Genomic DNA, 22,391 nt, shown 5'->3' on the forward strand with positions numbered 1-22,391 from the left:
ATTTTAGCTCAAAACTGCTCAATCGGTTCTGCTCCACCCTGTATATTGAGAGGTTGAGATTGTATTGACCTTTTAGGCAATTAGAAAGATTTTCCACCCTAATACGAGTATTCTAATTAAAATATTTAATTTCAATCTTTAAATAGGTGAATTTAAAACTGGAAACAAAACAATTACAATTATAAGACTATATATAAAATAATTAAATGCAGTGAATGGATATAAAATATTTGAATTGTGCACATGTTTATTTCAAACAGTGTTAGCTTTTCTCATAACTCAAGTCTCATTTCAAGTCGTATGAGGTTTGTTTGGTTATCGTTCAGTTTATGTTTAGTATTGGTTTATTGGTCTGAATTAAATGGGAACAGTGCAGTCAGTCACTACTAGTCAGTGTGTATAGAAGGTAGAGTCTGGTAGATTTATAGGACATAAAACTAGTAGATCTATTGATAGTGCTGTGCACTGTGCTATCAGCTACCTATCTGTTATGTGACTCTTCAATGTTTAGGAGATCTGCATTCCTGATATGTTTTTGTATATTGAAGCCAGTTAAATGGTCAATATTTAGCTCATTACCTTGCTCCATACAAACTTTACAAAGCTAATGATTAGACTTATCAATAATTGTTTACCCAAAAACCCCTAAGTGGTAAACACCACCTTGGCCTGTTGGCCATTATTGAAGGCAATAAGTGACATTTTTAGCCATCCATTATGATCCATATACTGTTATTGTTAGTAGGCTAATTGCAACATAAAAAATAACACCTCAAAAAATACAAAAAAAAAGCTGAAAAAAATCAAACAAATCAAATAAATCAAAAAAATCATGAAAAATAAAAAAATCATTGATTTTTTATTTTTTTGATTTTTTTTTCAAATCAAAAAAACCGCCAACACTGTCCCCGAGGCTTGACGCTGCTGAAGCTGAGCTCGCTGTGCTCCTTAGGAACGTATTGGATTGGTCGGCGGCCAAGAAACTGGGCGTGGCTCCTGGTAAATCCTCAGTCACGCTCTTCACACCAGACACCCACCAATCTCGATACCACCCTGCAGCCACTATCTGCAACGGCGTCATCCCCCTGGATAAAACCCCTAAAATCCTGGGCGTCACCTGGGATACGCACTTCACGTTCTCCCCTCATGCAAGAGACATCGCCACAAAAGCGACGGGTTCTCTTCGCATCTTAAAAGCCCTAGCTGGTACCAACTGGGGCTTCTCCAAGGAGGACATTATTGCCACCTACCGAGCCATCACGCACCCAATCCTCAACTACGTGGTCCCCATCTGGTACCCTGTTACCTCACGCACAGCAGTTGCCAGCCTGCAGATAATTCAAAACACTGCATTGAGACGTAGCCACCAGCTGCCTCAAAATGGCCCAGATCCCCCACCTTCACCAGGAGACTGGCGTCCTCCCATTAGCCGCGCATCTGGACCTGGCTTGTGCCCAGTTCCTCGCCAGCGCCCTCCATCCCTCCCATACCTCATTCCGTATCGTTTCTGCCCCTCTGGGTGACCACCCCATGAAAGCCTCCATCCAGTCGAGGTTTGGTCACCTGGTCACACCTTTCTTGGATAATGGCATGATGCCTGTGGGTGCCTACGGAGAGACCAAGTGGGCCCTCCGCAGGGAGATCGCCTCCCGCATTGCGGCGAATGACACCATAAACACCGTACTTGCAGCCTCGCCACCGCCAATCACATCAGTGGAGACCTCACTCCCTCGCCCCTACCACTCAGTGCTATCCCAGCTCCGCTCGGGATACTGCAGCTCCCTGGCATTCTATTCCGCCAGGATCGGACACTCCCCTAGCTCCGCCTGCCCGGAGTGCAGGGATCCCCTCCAGTCAGTACAGCATCTCTTTGTCTGCCCCGCCTTCCCCACATCTCTCAGCATCTCCTCACTGTGGGACAACCCAGTGGAGGCAGCGGCTTTCCTGGCCACCCTCCCTGCCTTTGCTCATCTCCCCCCTCTTCCGGTGCCGGCCCCCCCGCCCACCACCAGAGCCTCTCCCCAGCAAGCGTGATGGTTGCAACAAACAATAACAACAACAGAATTCTCTCTACCGCAGTAATTTACTGGAAATTGTGGGAGAAGAGGTTGTGACATGTGGTGCTATAGATTGTGAGATCACTCCAATTTCCCAGAAGCTCATACCTACTCTTTTATATTTATAAAAGCATTGGGCACCATGATTTCTATGCATGAAAGATAAGTTAGTTCCAAGGCCAAGGCAGCAAGATTGAAAAATTCTAATATTTTATTACTGAAATTTTGCATTTATATCCCCATTGTTATAAATATTTAATAATTTTGGAATCTTGCAGCTTGATCATGTACTTTTGTTGACAATTATATTGATGTACAATATGCATTGACTGTAGTACTGTTGATTGCCAAGTGCTATTGTGCTAACAAGCTCACTAGTCACTACAGGCTCTACAGCAATTAACTTGCTGTTGCTGGTTTTTAATACTCAATAATGTCCAATAGAAACAATATAGTCTATAAACAAATCTTATTTCTCCTGCTCCAATACTATCCAAAGAGCTTTGTAATTATCATTGTAGTTTTGACTTTGGACCTTTTTCATATATACTACGTACTGTCTCTGCCTGTGAATTATGCCAATTTCAGCAGCTCCTTTCTATGACCCTTCCTATATTCCATTACTGAAAAATAAGAAAAATAGCATATTTTAACACGTTTTTCTTAGCTTAGCTTTGCGTTTGTTTGTTTGTTGTTAACATTGACAACGAAAATTAGCCCACTTCTGATTGCTCTAGAGATCTGAAATTCGGCATGCAGGCTATTTTCGCCTAACAATTTCAGATACAATCATAAAAACTAGCAATTATAGAAACCTAAATTAGCTTAATTGAGTAAAGTATATATAAATAGTATATATATATATATAGTATGACGTTATAGACCAGCAGGCGCTTACGCTGCGTATCATCGATACATACGTCAGGGCAAGTAAATTGGCTTGCAACAACGTTTTTAATGTGTAGCAACAGACTAAAAAGGAGAAAATAAAATACTTAAAAAAAACTTTTTAAAAAACCATGTTTTTCTTGTGGACTAAAAAGTAGAAAATAAATTGTGGCTCGCCCCAAAAAACGCGGGTCAGGGTGTACGTTCACCATCAAATTTCCAAAATTCGTGTGTTGTGTGATGATCACGCGAAGTTAATGACCACGGGAAGTTAATGATCACGTGAAGTTAATGACCAGGTGAAGTTAATGATCACAGGAAGTCCCAATTAAAATGATGTGAAATTACGAGCCTTCCTGTAAGCTTACAGATAGGAAAAAAATGTTATAAGGCTGCTGATATGAAGCTTGCAATGGACAAGGTTGTTGTAAATGCTCAATGGCATGTTCATGGATAGGGTAATATCACATCAATAATACGATAATGTCACATCAATAATACGGTAATTAATTGTATATGGCAATATCATATCAATAAAGGAAAAACAAGTAAAAATCACAGAAAATGTCATTTATTCTAGGTACCTCTACATCATCTACAATGAAAGAGGAGGACTTCAGAGTACTGTTAGTAATGGATGAGTACGCTCTGCATGCTTCAAATGTTTTGAAATGAAGTTTTATTCCCATTGTCCCGAGTAGCCCCAACCGACGGGGCTACTCGGGACAATCTCTATTTTGCGTCTGGCACCTAACGAATAGCATATGGAATTTTTTTGACAATGCCATTCGATAGCCCTGCCAATCAGCTATAAAATGAGACTAAACTTTTTTATGAAATGTTTCATCGTAAGAAGTTATTAACTGTTATTTAAAACTAATCGTTCAAATCTGTCCCGAGTAGCCCCGGTTGACGGTACTCAAGATTTAAACCAATTTCTTAAGTATGATTATGCTGGTATCCAGGATACTTTACTGGTCTACTTATAGTACTCAGCAATGAACTTGAGGGAGAGTCTAAAAAACTCTCTGCTTTGCTAGGCTAGTGACAGAAATAGCTAGTGGCAAAGCAGAGAGTACTCTCCCCAGTAGAGTATCATGGCTCATGGGTTCATGGATATTACCAGCATCATCATACATAAGAAATTTCTTTAGATCTTGAATAAATGAGGAAATTAAAAATGAACCGATTCTAAAAAATCTCTACTTTGCCACTATGGGAGTTAATAGGAGTTAATTCATTTAGGGTAAATGCGGTATAGGTATTCCAACATCATGGGTAATTCCAACACTTCTCAACTTTTTCCTTTGAAAAAGCTTAAAAAGCTTTTTTTAAAGCTTTAAACATTTTTTTTTTTTTTTTTAAGCTTTGTCTTAGTTCCACGCATTTGTTGATGGTTGAAATAGTGACATCATACTATTGTGCACCATATTATTGCCAAAACACTAAGCCTGTGCTGTCTGGCAGGAAAATGTTAAGATCCAAAGAGAGACAGTGCACATCACCCAGTGAGATTATCGAAAAATGTGTCAAAGTTGATACGTAGTTGACCTTGCTATACCAAATAGTGATAAACTGTTTGTGTAAAAAGAATATTATGGTTTGAGACTTTTGTCTGTGAATATATTAGGAATCCTTTAAGTATACTTGTATTTGCTGATTTCAAGTGGTAAATAAATTAATAGATTATTAAGTTAAGTGATGGTTTTAGACACATAAAAACTAATTCCAACACAGCTTGGAATTAGACACACACAGCTCGTTCCGAGCTGTGTCCAAAAATTATAATTTTCTTAATTAAAAGCTTAATTAAAAAATTATATTTTTTTAATTAAGCTCGTTCCGAGCTGTGTTGTATTCTGATACAGCTCACAAAGGTCACAGGGCATCGGAATTCCAACACAGGGCGCCGGAATTACAAATTAATCGAGTTTGAAGCGCTGCTGGAACTGGAATTAGTCTCACAATATGTCAAATTTAGTCACACACAGCATCAGAATTCAGGGATTTTATAGCCTAAATTGTAGGGTAAACGCGGTATATTCCGACATCGTAGGTAATTCCGTCACCTCTCCAGCTTTTCCTTACACAGCAAACGGAATTCGAACACGTGGATGTCGGCAATACGTATCAGTTAAATTTGAAGCGCTGACGCAATACGACTCACCACGTTTCGGATATTGCCACACAAAGTGACGGAATATAGGGATTTGGTAGGTTTCCATTCTAAAGGCTTTTTAATAAATAGGCTATGGCAACATTTTGTGACGTTTCATTGTTGCTGATGCGTAGTGAAGTGTTTTGAGAGTCATGTGAAGGCAACAGAACTTACGTAACACATACGGTTTTTTTTTTATAGTTTTTCATTTCTCGATGCGTCCTTAATGTGTCAGAATATACCGCGTTTACCCTAGGTTTGAATTCTAAAGGCTTTTAAACAAATATTGCAACAGTTTGTGACATTTCAATGTTGCTGGCGCGTAGTGTGGTGTTTTGAGAGTGACGTAAAGCAGTCAGAACTCGAGTTGCATATACAGTGATATTTTTGAAGCCATTCATTTCTTGCTTATTGCTACGTCCTTAATGTGTCCAAATATATCGCGTTTGCCCTAGCAGGAATCTCACGGCTCCAAAAATGGCAGGAAAGCTCTAGTCACGGGCTCACGGCACACGGCTTACCATGTAGCCTTGCATAGTGGCAAAGCAGAGAGTTTTTTAGACTCTCCCTCAAGTTCATTTCTGAGTCTTATAAGTAGAGCAGTAAAGTATCCTGGATACCAGCATTTTTATACTTAAGAAATTGGTTTAAATCTTGAGTAAATGAGGAAATTAAAAATGAACTGATTCTAAAAAATCTCTGGTTTGCCACTATGTAGCCTTGTAGGTAGATGTTTTCAACCCCTGTGCGGCTGTGCCTGTGATAAATAAGGCTGTTATCAAGCATGCCATGGGCTGTGGTAAATATCTTCTTCTCATAGTATCTAAGTATCATACAACAAATAAACAATGAAAGCTTAAAAAAATAAAACTTAGGAACTTGAAAATGCAGCCTTCAGTATTGATTTTTGCAATGCACAAAACATTTCAGCATAAAAATTCTGTTCAATTAAAGAATGGCTACGTAGATATTTGATACAAATAAAATATGACTCAAGTCTCAACACAGACACAGTAAGTTTAAAATTTATTCATATATTAGGCCTACTGTCAGTCTGTCCGTGTCCAGGGTCCAGGAGTGCCAGGACCAATGTCCATCAGAAACATCTATCACTCAGAGAGTCAGAGTCAGTTGCGTTAGATCATGATTAGCCATTCACCATTCAGCCTATATATGGAGGCTGACTCTAATTAAAAATGATTCACCATTCATGAATAATGAACTGTGAACATGATTACATCACATGTAGACCGCCAGCTAAGCCCAGCTCTACCTTTGAACACAGTTTGAAGAGTGGGCTGAGTTTAAGTTTAACCCATTCCCATTTCCTATTGGGCATTAACGATTAACCTTCCAGTTTTGCAAAAGCCGTAAGGTCGACACTCAAGAGTTCAAAAACTAATTAAATAACAAAGATCAGGAGCATTGCTAAAACAACCCAACGACAAATTTCACTAGTTGGTCGAAATAATCCTTTTAATGACGTGAAGATTTGACAAGTTGTTTCGCGGAGGCGGAGAGGAAAAATAGTAGTCGGCTGGACTGCAAGGCTCATAGGTGATGTCACGACGGTACCGGGTACTGTGTGACAGAAAACTCGAACTATAGTAACGATGTTTGCCTCGCACTCTTGCTTCTCTGCAGCGAGATGAAAAAGCAACAGCTAATCGTACGCTTTATACCTCTAACATAGGGAAGTTTCAATCAGAAGACATTCAGCATTTGCCTAAGCTGATAAATTTATTACAAAGCCTAAAGTTCCGTTTTTCTGATATAGGGCGATTGCCGTAGGTCATCTTTGCCAATTTTTCATACTTTTCGTTCATATTCCTTTCCGTGGGAGAGTGAGCCGCATCGACAGTTATGGGACCAATTTTCATAGCACGCTTGCCACGCATAACTTAGAAAGAATTCTACCTTGACTCTATAACCTACGAAGCTATTCATTGATATAACGCTTCTGCAAGCGTTGGAATTTTGTTTGTCCACTCCACTTTAATTAACGTTGTTTGGTGAGCGACAAATTGGTTAGGCGTGCCGACGCCGCTAATTCCGACACAAAAATAGAAGAGCACAAGAACAATTCTGACAAAGCTCGCACGCGCGTTTTTTGATAAACAGCTTTGTTGGTGATTAGGTTAAGATCGATTTCGATTTGACAAAATATACGTTAAAACATGGCGTTTAGCGAGCCGCTTGAAACATGCCTGAACATGAACAGCTATGCTTTGCCTCAGAACTACGAAGTGACAGACCACGCTAGATACACCGCATGACACTCCAGCTCCGAAAAGGTTTGGTCACACATCGGTGTTCCTTGGCACTTGCTTTCCAGAAAGTATCCGGCTTATTTTCACCTGAGTCTCATTTTCTTCCCTCAAGAAACCAATCGCGTTTCTTGCAGTCATTGTAATTCTTGCAACGACAGTCTGGACTCGGTGCAGTTCTGAAGGAACTAGACAGTACACCGCTCGCGAGGGCATCGATTGACGGAATATCGTTCTTACTTCTTAGCAAATTTGCAGCGATTTTTACCCATGAAGCATCGTCCAGGATGTAAAACTTACTCGCACAGCCATCACATCAAATTTCGTATGAGTCAATTGTAAATCTCTCGACGAAAACAGAAAAGGTGTTAGCTCACCGTTGAATCATTTAAATAGCCAACCATTTCATCACAAAAATGCCAATTTCCGTAATTTTTTCTTAATGTAGGTGCCAGACGCAACATTTCAGTACCGATATATTTATAGGGATAGAACGTCGTATACCGGTATACGTACGTAGCTGCAGGGGATGTACTATCAAAACTCGCTTGAGTACACGCAGCGTCCCAAATACATGTAGCGGCCGATTTCTCGTCTGTGATTGGTGGGTTTAGCTAAAAAGGCCATCAGTGATTGGCAGATGGAGTTACGAACTCGTAACATTTTTTTATAGTAAGGCCTCTGCCGGATAGCTCCAGCCACTGGAAGGCGTATGACACGCCGATAACGTGCACGTCGCTTCAGAAATACACTCGATCCATACGCGCTACCTCTCGAAATGTAGCACTGGTCGTCCGCAACACGAAGACGACGGTTCTTGACTGCAGCCAGGAGTACTTGTAATTGTTGTAGGAGTACTGCGTGCTGCTGGTACGTCATGAGTACTGCTTGCCGCTGGTACGTCATGACCCTATCAAAATTTTGATTCCAATCAGCTGGCACACGGACGCCCCAAGTTCTTTTACCGGTGTAAATTAGAAGCTCTATGTCCGCTTTAGGTTCCGGTTGCCGGAGCGAAATAAGCGCCGAAAGAGAATCTTGTGAAATACCTGTTGAGCTTGGGGCGATCGTGGGGCGCGCGTATTCGGTACCTGATACGTTCGGGACAGACACGGCCGAATCTGAAAAATGCNGTGCAACACACGCAAAGATGTTGATGGTGCAACACACGCAGAGATGGTGATGGTGCAACACAAGCAAGGATGTTGATGGTGCAACACCATTTGCCGCCTATTTATTATTCGCCTATGATTAACACTTTAATGCACCTCTGACGGCAGCGTCTGGTCACTAATATTTTCAAAGTTTATTTCTCTTGTCTAAAATGTATACTGTTGAATCAAATAACACGGAATTGTGTGAAAAATGGTATCTTTAAGCAGATTTTAACTAATAAAATTCACGACATGAAGTATTACATACTTTTTAACTCATAGAAGAACTGTTCTAAATGACCTTTATTGCTGCAGACAACATCAAAGAGTGATGCATTTTGCTTGAAATTACATCAGAATTAGAATTATATCAGAATAACATCAGAACGTTAAAACGGAACGCTGACAGTAAACCATCAAGTAAAGTTAATTAATGAAATATTAGTTTGTTTTGTTTCTTTGAATCCTGTCGTTGTCCTAAATACCCTTCGGGTCGATCTATTAGAATAGAATAGAATAGAAATGTCGGCACTGAAGAAATAGGCCCCTGGCCTGTTGCAGATTCTTGAATTATTCGTGACTTGATTCACAAGGGATCCGGTCTTTGGAACCCGATCTTTCCATAACTGACGATTGATTGAGATAGCTGCTGGACTTATTGCCTGGTCAGTTCATACTCGGAGCGTCAACGATGCTATCAGGGAGGCTGTTCCACATGTTGGTGACTCGAAGCGAGAAGAAATGTTGTCGCATGGATGTGTTACAACGCAGTTTTTTTAGTTTATAGCTGTGGCCCCTGGTGTTGGTTCTTGTTTCAAATTCTAGTAATCCTTCTGGAACCTTGTATAAGCCATGAGTATACTTGTATGCTTCAATGAGTTCCCACGCAGACGTCGATAACTGAGGCTTGGAAGCTTCATAATCTTCAATCTTTCCTCATAGGACTTGCTTTTTAAGCCCGGAATTATCCTTGTTGCACGTCTTTGAACACTCTCTATCAAATTTCTGTCCTTTTCAAGTTTCGTTGACCACACGACGTTTCCAAACTCTAGATCAGTCCAAGTCGTTTATTGGCTTTATTAACTTGACCTTCAATATGCGTAGAAAATTTCAACTCATTGTCGATATTAAGTCCTAAATCTTTTTCCATTGTCGACTTCGACATCATCACTCTGTCGTTGCAACCGTGTCTTCTCATACTGTAATCTTGCTGTTCATTATTCTTGCCAGGGTGGATTACTTTACATTTGTCAGCGTTAAAACGCAGCTGCCACCTATCAGCCCAGTCAACCAGCCTGTCAAGATCACCTTGTAACTGTACTTTTTGCGACGTATTCTTCACTGTATTATAAATTTTTGTGTCGTCAGCATACATCGAGCACACGCTAGACACAGCTTCTGGCAGATCGTTTATAAAAGAAACGAATAGAATAGGCCCGAGAACGCTTCCTTGTGGCACGCCGCTGCGCACTGGAGCCCAGTCTGATACGGACCCATTAATACTGACACGTTGCCGTCTCCCTACAAGAAAATCTCTGATCCATTGGAGTACATTACTCTCAATTCCCAAAGACTTCAATTTACGCAACAGCCGCTCATGTGGGATATTTATGTGATTTGTGGAATATTTCATGTCGTGAATTTTATTAGTTAAAATCTGCTTAAAGATACCATTTTTCACACACTCCGTGTTATTTGATTCATCAGTATAAATTTGGACTAGAGAAATAAACTTTGAAAATATTAGTGCCCAGACGCTGCCGTCAGAGGTGCATTAAAGTGTTAATCATAGGCGAATAATAAATAGGCGGCAAATGAACGGCTAACGGTCGGTAACTGCTGAACATTGGTAAATTTTCAACGGGTGTGATCAGTTCGACTAAGTTTTATTAAGGGACAGAAAGAAGACGAATATGAATTCAAAATTCATTTCCTTCTGAAATGAACATGGCAAAAAATTTACTTATAAAAGTTTAATTAATTCACATTTGAGAGAAAAAATCCTAATTTGTTTATATCATGTGGAGACTTTGATTTAAAAGTTGAACGTGCCGTACATATTTGGATTGACCAACATTTGACAACACTCCACGGACATCACTCCTGACATTTAATTATTGTAGGGATCTTAGCTGAATATTCAGGTGTACTTTGGGAAACAGAGGAAGAATAAGAATAATAGTAACTAATGTGTGGGACGTAGAATAAGTTATGGTGTTGACGATCTCGTAGCAGTGTAAGAATTCAGAGCTGACTTGTTGTGGGACCAAAGCAAGGACTAGTTTAGTGAATTCAGACAACTGCAGAGGGAGAAGTCAACCCGGATAGAAGATCACAAGAGGCTATCACGAAGACTCAAGTGTTGTGCATATATAATTTGTTACTGTGATGTGAGAAACCTCTACTATGCTGTGCCCTAGCATATGAAAGAAGAGTTCTGTACCCTATTACGATACCCATGTTCGCGTTAACTTGTTCGATTTCTTAAGTTAAGTGTTCACTTTTCATTAATATTAAATTAATTGTGATAACTCGAGATCATTATTTAACCTCGGCACGAAAGATCATTACAATTATCTATTGCCCATCCTCGGGCAAACCTCAAGCTTCTGCTTAAGCTATCATGGAAACAATCTTCGTTGAGTAATCTAACTTACTAAAATGTTTTAAATACTAGCAGTAGAATTGATTTTCATCGAGTTTCCTCCATCTGAAATCGTCTTCTCAGAAATGCAATTGAAGTCCCCTGTACGAGGCAGCTGCTCAAGCCTCTGGATTCGAGTTGCGTGATGCTCAGACCTGACATTGAATCCAACGGGAGATGCGGTGAAAGCTTTTAGCTTTCCATCGTCTGGACGAAGCAGGTTAACCATTCATGAGATCAGCGAAAGGGCTCAGGGAAGCAATATTCAGCGCATCGCTTAATTAAAATGGTTAAGCCTCTGACGTTGAAAACACTGACGACGCTCGGCCGCTGGACACTTGCATGATACATTTGCTCCACCTACTCTATGAGCGCCACTCAGCTTCTCTTTGCTTAAGAAACACATAAGCCTTGTCCCCTGCATGTGGCTCGTAAACGGCCTCATTGGAATCTTGGCTTCAACTCAAAAAAGTTGTTTACTGTTATGAGGTCTCGCTCTCATAGACGTCAGCTGTACTCTGCATTTCACAAGAAAATACGTCAAGCTCGTTGAACGCAATTTTATGAATCGAACTAAGATTGTTCATTAAAGTCTTACAACAGCTCGGGTCGGTTAGTTGCAATGAGGGAAGAGTTCTTCTGCGAAAAACTGGAGTTCGGCGTCTACAACGGCAAACTAGCAGCTCCTGTTCATCGAAATATTAGGTTCAGATATGCGTCCATGATGCCCGGTATGTCGGGCGAAACGTTTCAATACACGACATTCAAAACACTAATCTTCCCAAGTTCGGTCCATGATGTTGGCATCCCGTGTCATTAAGAGACAAATTCCTTACAATTATATTAGTAAGTACGTTCGGTGCATGATGTCGGACGCATTGATATTCGTAAGTTCGGCCGAGCTTGAGATTAGAGGCTGGCTTAGGCAGTCCGCTATCAATATCTGGAAGCGAGGCTCTCCTTTGGTCTATAACTGGCCTCACGATGCCGGCATATCGAGAACCGCCGCCGTCTCTATCACAGCCCTAAACGATGTTTTAGGGCTGTGCACGCCAACAGAGAGTAGCACGATGATAACAACGTAGAGGTGTCATGAAAAGTAATGTTCAGGCTATGGCACAACATTCCTTGATGCGCTGTGAGTGTGTTGAGATAAACTTCGTTTTGATATTATTTTGAATGAAAAGCCTAATTGCCTTTTAAATGCATCATAATGCACTAACTGGGTCGATTGTGATGAAATAAACTCAATGAGATCGTGATGAACTCAATTATTATATATTTGCCCCGCATTATTATTAGCTCAAAACTGTGCATCGAGAGCCATCGGCAGTTTTCCAAAATTCGTGCTTTATTTTGGCCATATAATGAGACACGGAACAAAATATTTTTAACACGTTGAATGCGGTTGAGTCGTATTCAACGCGTATCATATACCGATGATACGACTCATCGGTTTGTCGTACCGCACTCAATGTATTAAAATCTAATGCGGTTATAACGATGGCTCGTGATTAAGTGCATTTAAATAACCTAATTCGAGGCACTGAACTAAAGTGAATACAAAAAATAAATTTTAAAGCACGAATGTTCTCTCTCCTAGTAAAGATGAATCTATTCCTAAAATGGTTTCACGCCTGGTATAGAAATTCATTCCGATTTTTAAACACTATTTATTACACTAAAAATCAATACAATTTTGTCATTGTCTCTCGTTATTCGAAAGCATTTCTGAACTACAAAAACTGATTGAAGTTTTAAATAGGAGGCTTGATTTTTTTATCATGACGTAGAGCCGAAATTATGCAGAAGGTTGTTTGAAACCTTCAGCATCCTCCAAAGAAGTGACATCCACAGTGGACGTTTTAACATTCGCAGCCAAAAATTGGAGCTTGATAGGGTGCAGGTGATGGTGGTACAAAGCAGGGGTCCTGGAGAACACACGGGGCTGCGATTTGTGGAAGAACGGAATTTGGATATTGATAACAAGGAGTCGCCATTAATGGTATTCCGAGGCTAGGCTCCTGAAAATAACACGGTGGCCCGAGAATTTGTTCCGGCAAATAACACGGTGGTCCGGGAATTTGTCCCGGCAAACAACACGGACAGGTCCACACGCCTAAGCATTCGTCCGGAACTGGACATTCGAACTCTACAGCTCGAGGTCTCGGTGACGCGTGCTTTTCTGGTTCACTCATCTGTGCTCTCTTCTCGGCTTCCTGGTTGGTATCAAAATGCGTCTTTACGCCAATTTTTTTCACACTCTTTGGTGTCGGCGTAAGTGCGGCCCGCAGGTGTGGAGGATTAAAATTGATGTCATTCCCGGTCTGCCGCTGTGGCGGTTAGGTCGCGCCAGGTCCCGCACCAGGCCCGGCTTCTTTGAAGAGCTTCGGATTATTATTTGGCACTTGCTGGTCGCGCTCCTTCGTCGCTTTCCCAATATTATTTCTTATGGGCTAGCCTGGCTGTCTGGCTTACTTTTTCGGACGATTTTAATCCTTCGTCGCTTTCCCAATACTGGATGTTGATTCTTCGCTGGATGTTGATTCTTCACTGGATGTTGATTCTTCACTGGATGTTGACTCTTCGCTGGATGACGAATCATCGTCAACCTCGGACCAAGAGTCCTACGCGATGTCCCAATCGGTCGGCATTCTGATTATTCTTCAAAGTGTTATTCCCGCTCAAGCCTTCCCAACGATTCCTTTTCTGTAAAATTTTTGATCGTTGCCTCAAATCAGCCTTTATATACCACCAATAATATCCATGCGCTCGCCCGTGCATCCTGGATACGCTTTCGCTGCGGTTAGGTGACAAGAATTACCGCTCATTAAAATTAGATTTTATCTGCTTGTGTGACGTTACATAAGAATATGATTTTATTCAAGCGCGAGTGATGACTAGAGAATGCATTTTACTGACAATATCTTGTTCGTTCTTTTAGTGAGTCCAACGATGACTTTCGATGTTTGAGAAGATGTGGTCGAAGGTGTGTTTGGGTAGGTATGTTTTAGAAGGTGTGTCTCAGTAGGTATGCTAGGGAAGATGTGGCCGAGAAGTAGTGCCTGGGTTGGTATGTTCAAAATGGGTTAACGGAAATGTGCTCAGGAAGGTGGATTAAACGGGAATTGATCACTCATGGCATAATTGAAAGAATTATTTACTTCCAGACTGCAGAGGAAATACGTTTATTTGCTCTTGAATGCTGGAAGATGTACTGATCGTGCGTTGATACGAACTAGCGACTCTGAGTGAGACTCAAATATTTACAGTACGATAATACATGGTTAAATAAAATATATACCTATATATAACAGGAAATTCGTCCAATTCATGAATGGAATTCTTAGGTAATAGTTTCGTGAAGATTGTTATTATTTTGTTAAATTAGATTTTTAGAAACGAATGGGAATACTTTATACATGTTTTTAATTTAATGGAAACTTTTCAGGAACTCCGTAAATATATATTCATACTTTTTTCCCGAAAGATTGAATGGAATTTTACGTAGAAAATTTGTTTAAAAATAGCCTGAAATTTAACGCAGTTTCTTTTGCGTCGATGCCGCATCATTTCATAATCTAAAATCACGATGAAAAAACATGGACCGAGGAACGTGGCGCTCTAAAAACATCTCGATTACATTCGCATGTTAATCCCGTGTGCAAAACGCCCTGCAAAAATCACGGCCACAAGTCACGGCTGGCCGTCAATACTGCGGCCGTAATTCTTCACTAGGTTCATGCAAATCGAAATGGAGATACTGATAAAGGACGTGGACGTTGGTGAATCGTGTTCGCTCGTGCTTGCCTGCTCGACATTCTGCCGCGCTCGTACTTCTCTCACGCTTTTCTGCCTATGTGAATTCCATTGCGTACGAACTACTAAGAATTTCGTTAGGTTCTCGAAATTATGAATGCTTTGTCAATCGCTGAAATCTGCAGCACCAACACCCGAGCGAAAATCCGCAAAACCTGTTTATTTATTTTCCCGTAAATTGATATATTCAAAGTTGGTAATGCAATACTGTATACTTTTAGGGGCGATTGATTGAAATTGATGTAAAAAGCTAGTTATTCAATTGCAAGGCATGTTACGAGAGATTAAAGTACATTTAATGTATAGGCAATTTGTTTGATGGTGCGTAACTGCGAGCGCTCCGTCGATGATTGCCTGTGCCAATCATGTGAGCGATCAGTGCCCGGCTGCAATCCTTGCTTGAATGGCGGCACGGCGGATGATAATGCAATCATTTGATGCATTATCATCATATTATCATGCAATGATGTGCAATCATTTGGATCAAACACCAGCTCGATGGCGACGGAATCAATTGTGTTGCTTACACTGTGTAGCTGATGGACTGGCACTGTGTTTTTGCTGTGTTTTCACCCAACTCGAACAAAATCTCAAGCCAGGACTGAAATAGTGTTACAGTTTTGCCACCAGCGACAATGAGTGATGTTGAATTGACGAGTAAATTGTGTTTTTAGGAGCATTCACCGCCCCATTTTGCGCATTGTGATATTAAAGTTCAAATTATCGAGAAATATTTATTCCCATTGGAAGAAATTTTTTCCGACGTCGTGGTTATAATTGGGGAAAAGACGGGTGCAAATTAAAGACGTCTGATGTTACGATTTCTCTTCGCAGAATTTCTCTTGGCCGACCATCGGCAAGTTAGTGACAACTGACGTGCCGGCCATGACGTTCATCAAAAAACGCCTAAAACCAGCTTAGGCCGCTCTAATTTTAAGTTTTATTGAAAAACTTTAGCAATAAGAGTTTTGCTAACATTTCATTTGAACTTTTGCGTACAGTTCTGCTGCTCGCCGGTCTCATATGACTCTTCTTGATATTTTGTTATGGGGAGATTAGTGGACCTTTCAATAAATCTTCGCCTTTCCTGACGTTGCATGTTAACCTCGAGCTTCAGGCGCCAGAAAATATGCGGTGCAACCCATAATGTTTTCGCGCAACTGAATAATAAGTAAAAGGCCATGAAAAATCAGTAACTGAAAGATAACAAATATGCAATACGAAGGTTTTTATGAAGTAAATTACCTTTGACCTTATTATATGGCTCTCTTAAGAATTAAGGCGTCTGTTTACGACCAAATCTTCGTTTTCTGCGAGTGAGTGAGTGAGTGAGTGAACGAGTGAGTTCAAAGAGTGAACGCAAAAGTAAAAGATTTTTGGCAGCAACTGCATCTTCAATTTGAACTGCTTTGATATAGTTGAAAAGTTTTATTCTACTCAAATAGTTGTTGTATTTACGATGATTATAGCTAAGAAATTTTATCTTATATTGGGCTAACAGGGTTTGGCCTAATGAATCCCTGAAGAAAAAAGCTGAAACTAAGTTTCAGGCCACCGGTGTCTCTGTAACGCGTGCGTGTCCATTTCTTACCTCCGTTATCCTAAAAATTTATCTGATGGCATGAATGCATCGTGTTTTTTACAACACTTCTCTTTAACTTCACTTCTTGTTTGTCTGTCTGCTACAAATCTTGTAATCGAAATTTAATACACTTCTACTTATCCTATCGATCAGAAATTTTGCACACTTGTTTAAAGTTGGAGACAATGCATGAATTAAATGTCAAAATAAATGATTTTTAAAATTAAAAAAAAAAATTTTCAATATTAAAAAAATTGAAAAAATAATTTTGTCAGCTACAAATCTTATAACTGATATTTGACACACTTTTACCTGTCTAATTGATCTGAAATTTTGCACACTTGTGTGAAGTCAGAGGCAATGCATGAATCAATTAACAGAATAAATAATTTAGAAAAAAATTTATATATTAAAAAAATTTATATATATTAAAAAATTGAAAAATAAATTTTTTTAACTTTCGAAAAATAGATGAGAAATTCATTGTATATCTGTAAGATTGGAGATACTGGATTCTTTGGAAGTGTTGTCTTTAAAAAGAAATTTTTAAACGTATATTATTAAATCTTGCTCTCGTAGCATGGTGCTCATGTGACGAGGAATAAGACTTGGGACCGTTCATGCAATCTTCTACTGTCTACTGTAATCTTGAGCGCCAGAGTTACTTTCAGCTATGTGGGAGAATTTTTTTCAAAGCCTCACCTCCAACTCCTCCAGCGGTGTTGATAGCTCCTCTCGAGAGTGACACCAAGCACGCCTCGGCGAGCGAGTTGTTTAACATAACATAACATAGTGATGTCGGCGCTGAAGTGTAGGCCAGATGTGGCCTGTCGCCGATTCTTTTCCTTTTCGTGCCTTGTTCATAGATCTAAACTCGTGTCATTTGACCGGATCTTTTCATGACTGACGATAGTTTGAAGCAGCTACCAACGATAGTTAGTAGCTGATAGTTTAGTACTAACGATAGTTAGTAGTAGTAGATAGTTTGCAGAAAGCAGACGTTGCATCGATACGCCCTTTTGCCGGGCTAAACTGGGTTAGGATGACCCACCCAAGGGCAAAAAATGTCACGCTATTTGGACGAAGTGACACTAATTTCTCTGAGTGCTTGCTCTGGAGACCTGCACATCTCGGGGGGCAGACCGCAGTAAAAAGTACAGGCTTATTGCAGAATTTTTGGCGCCGGTCAGATTGAGTTGGTTTAGAGAGGATTTATGAAACGGACGGGTTTATGCGGCGACGATGTGAAAAGCAGCGTTCTCAACTAGAATGTTTTTCAACCCTAAGAGGATTTTTCGAGTCGTTCATCGCTCGTCAGTATTGAACGCTACGCATTTTATTGCATTTTTATTCAACTTATTGGGATTCGGGAATTGCAATTTTGGCGTCACGAGTTATGGATTTCAATGGCATATGTGTTCGTAATAGATACTTTTTTGATTTTCGGGGAACAGCAAGAATGAGAATCGAGGAGGAATCATGATGGTCCATTACATCCAGGGCAGTTGTGGTCTTCGGCAGGCGACCCGACCTCAAGACCCGGGCCAAAAGGCTATAAGTTGGACCCGGACTGATCGCCGATTCCATAATTTAATCCAACTTTGGACACTGACTGACAGATTGAATGAGGATATTAATGAGGAATTATTTGGGGAGCGCAGCCGTGCACCACCAATTTTGTGCACCAATAAGCCCTGAATCGAACGCCTTGGATCTCTCCGGACATACACCAATCAGCCGTGCACCACTCGGCTTTGTCCTCTTCCGGCCTTGACCACCACCTGCCGTGCACCACCAGGCCGCGGATCGAATCTGACTTCCGGGCATCGTTAAATTACGTAATTTTACGTTCACCGCATCTGAGGTTAGGTTTCAGATAGCATAGTTCTGTTCCAAAATTTATCGTCTTTCGACAAGTGGCCGTTCGACCGAGGGCTGGTTCGACCGACGGCCTAGATACGGACGGCTTGAAGTGTTGAAGGCTACGTTCCGGAAGGCAGGAATCATGATGGTCCATTACATCCAGGGCAGTGGTGGTCTTCGGTACGCGACCCATTATTTGTACACGGAGGCTCATATTGAATGATTGAATTTGTGGCATATAATCAATCAGTCATAGAACTCGATTAAAATTTATGCCGTATGAAATTCTGCATTATATAGTTAATTGAGTAGTAATTTGTCGTCCAATCTGAAATAAATTTTTAATACTACCAAATTCAGATGCTTCTTTGAGAATGAGAAAAGCCAAGCTACCCATGTAGTGCCAGACTTCGTTGCACGTTGGGCCGCGGAATACAGCCCAACGATGTCTTGATATTCGACAATAATCGAAATAGATAAGCTCACGTCCGAGACTTACATGCGTAGACTCAAAATTTCCATGTTCATAAATTGGCTGGGCTGCCTATATCAATTTAGATTTATTCCGTGAACACGTTTGCTTACAACACTGCTTTGCTGGCAACACTCCAGCCCTATTTTACTTTTTTAAATACATATGAGCACTAAGAAGGGTAATAAGGTAATAATGAGGCCAGTGACCACAACTTCAAACGGTGAACAAAGTGATCAGCGAGTAGCCATGTAACTATCTATTTCATTAATATTCATAGTGTGTAATAAGCTGCTTTTATTGCATCAAGAATAGAATTCAAGTTCAGTTTTTCAACTTCGGTGAAAGTGGCCAATATTCTCCATCAAATGTTGACATTCAGAGTCGCCAGCATTTAGATTAATTAGAGTTGCCAGTATTTTCATAAAGGCTTCACAGCAACAATTATAGTCGTTTCAATTTCAAGGTAATCAAGAGACAAAGCATAGGTTTGGATGTGTCTTTGGTTCAAAGGCTTGTGACGAGTACACAGCTACAATGGAGAGCTAAGTTTAGCAAATTAATAAATTAAATATTTTAAATGGTACAACCATTCATGCCATCACATCAGAGGGTGTTCCAAGAATATAGTCGTTAACGTAGAAGGATACCGACACACAGTCCAAAAGTACAGCATATCCACGGTCACAAAATTCAACAACTAAACATTATAGGTGATGTTGAGATCATTATAGCACAACTTACAAATCTAAAACAAACTCGCGGCCACAACACTGTTGTACAGTACGATACATTAACAACGCAATGAGCAATACACGTCAAATTACCTGGATATTAAACAATCAATCCATGAGCCGTGAGGGGTTATAAATTTTCATATTATCCTTGAAAACAAAAAAGAATATTGAACTATAAGAAACGGCTCAATGGTGGCATAAACGGCTCAATGGTGGTCATTTTTAACACAGGCAACACGTCAAGTAATGCCCACTGGTCTTACAATTAGTTCGATGGCACAGTACACAAAAACCTGTTTTCGTGAAAAACAATTGTGCAGCACAATTAATGAGCAATAAGTGGGATACAATGAAAAAAAAGTTAATACGTAAGAATAATGAGAAAAAAAAAACACATTACCGACGCGTAGGTCTTGTGAGTGTCGTAAACATCAATAACATGACACGATACACTGCATAACCGCTGCATAATTCAACATAACATGGCGTCCTGAATGGCAGCTGCATAACTTCAACTGCATGTACCGTTAGCTTGGATAAGATTGGTCCTAAAATGTAACATTGGAACGCAGTTGGAAGAAGGATTGCTGTGCTGTAGTGCTATCATGTGATGAGTTGTCGACTAAGTTCATGCATCACTGGATAGGTAACACCGTTCGCTTGATTTTAACTCATCACAGGATCGCAGGCAAAACTTTTTTCAACTTCAGGTCAATGTTACACTTAAAGGGACAATCGTACCCTAGCTGCCGATACTGCGAGGATAGCAGCGACACTCAGGGAACATGCGTGGTCAAAATAGCAGGTTTGATGGGGCAAATCAAGGATGGGAATACGGGAGCAGGATTATGGCAGCAAATGGTTGAATTAAATGTGGGATTAGGTTGCGGGCACAATACCATTGTTGAATTGATATTTGATTTAATAGTACATTCCAAACTACGAACTCAATTGTTTCAACAAACCTTGCAACGGGAAAAACATGAAAACGTAATTTTCGCACATTTACAAAAATGCAATTACACAACCTTCCGTGTTCCGGGTGTTTTATTAAATAAGATATACTGTGGATAATACTACATAAAACAAATATCAAGAAAATAAATACAACACAAGCAGGTACACCATAAGAGTTCTTGCCGAGTATTAAGTTAATCGTGAACGTCAAAGTATTGATTTAATCGATAGAGTGAACGTCAACCCTGGTTTGAGTAGCTGGTGAGTTTACGCACACTGAAAACACTGACACGAATATAAGGATTTAAATTGTTTTCAATATTGATTAATTTCAAGGTCTGCAAAACAATAGCCACTAATTTAGCCCCATGATGCTCCCTGCGAGGGAACTCATTTCTTAAGTTCGTCACGTTAGCTTTTAGGCTCCATATTTCGAGCCCAACCTTCAATGGTTGAAATACATGGATCCCAATCAAACAAAATTACCCGGTACAAGATGACGCCGGAAAATATCGTAAAAAGTTTAGATTTCACAAGAAATTAAAGCCATCTACTCATAACATGAAGCATACACACTTTAACATAATGAGGCTAGAGAAGATAACTGTTACTAACGCGTCGGGGAACGCGTGACATTATCTTAATGCTAAGTTACAGGGGTGGCAGTGCTACGGTACGACTAAGGTGTCATGCCATGCGTGAATTCTTCATGTTCATGATGCAAATGAGTAGATTAGAACGCCCTGAGTACATCTAGTGCCGTACTATCAAAACTTGCTTGAGTAAACGTGGCGGCCTTAGTACATTTAACGGCCTAAGTACATGTAGCGGCCTAAAGTGGCCTAAGTACAAATATCGGCCTAAGTATATGTAGCGGCCTAAGTACTTTACATGTGGCGGCCTTAGTACATGTGGCGGCCTTAGTACATGTGGCGGCCTTAGTACATTTAGCGGCCTTAGTACATTTAGCGGCCAAAGTACATGTAGCGGCCCAAGTACACGTAGCGGCCCAAGTACACGTAGCGGCCCAAGTACACGTAGCGGCCCAAGTACACGTAGCGGCCCAAGTACACGTAGCGGCCCAAGTACACGTATCGGCCAATTTCTCGTTTTCGAGAAGTTGGTTTTCAAGTTGAAAATCCTTCAGTGGTTGGCTGTTAGAATCACGAAATCGTAACAATATCTGATAGTGCGGCTCTAGTTAATATCTCATGTGTCATAATATCTGTGGTATCCACAATACGCGACTAGTTTACTTATACAAATTTGAAGGCTTTTTTTGAATGATGGCAACGAAAAAGTATGGTGGTTGCCCGCCATAATCCTGGGTCCAACAGAATAATAATCCCATCCCGCCTTACGACTTTGATAATAAAAATTCTAGCGCATAATCGCAAATGTTTGATTTGAATTGAGAGTGATTGTAAACTAACGTGACTAGAGGATGATGGTTCAAGTGCAACTTGAACAAGACACAATTCAAGCTGGCTGTAGTCGGTGTGTTTAGAACGATCTAATACAAAAAATACAAATATACGTTAATAAATTCTACAGGCAATGAATAAACTAGTAACGTAATTCTAATTATTAAAAAGCAAGCACCCAGTACAAAGATAGGATTGCAGCACCGCAATATTGCATCTAAACCACAAATGTGTGAAATACATCGCGAGGAAATATCGAGTACCAAAAAAAGTTTTGCTATCATTTAGTCAAAAAACAACTGAATATCCTGAATTCTAAACTCGTTCAGATCCAACATGAAGGGTTCTCCACGACGCCTTTGCACCGGA

This window comes from Hyalella azteca, unplaced genomic scaffold (genome assembly GCF_000764305.2).
Source record: "Hyalella azteca isolate HAZT.00-mixed unplaced genomic scaffold, Hazt_2.0.2 contig9175, whole genome shotgun sequence".
NCBI lineage: Eukaryota > Metazoa > Arthropoda > Malacostraca > Amphipoda > Hyalellidae > Hyalella > Hyalella azteca.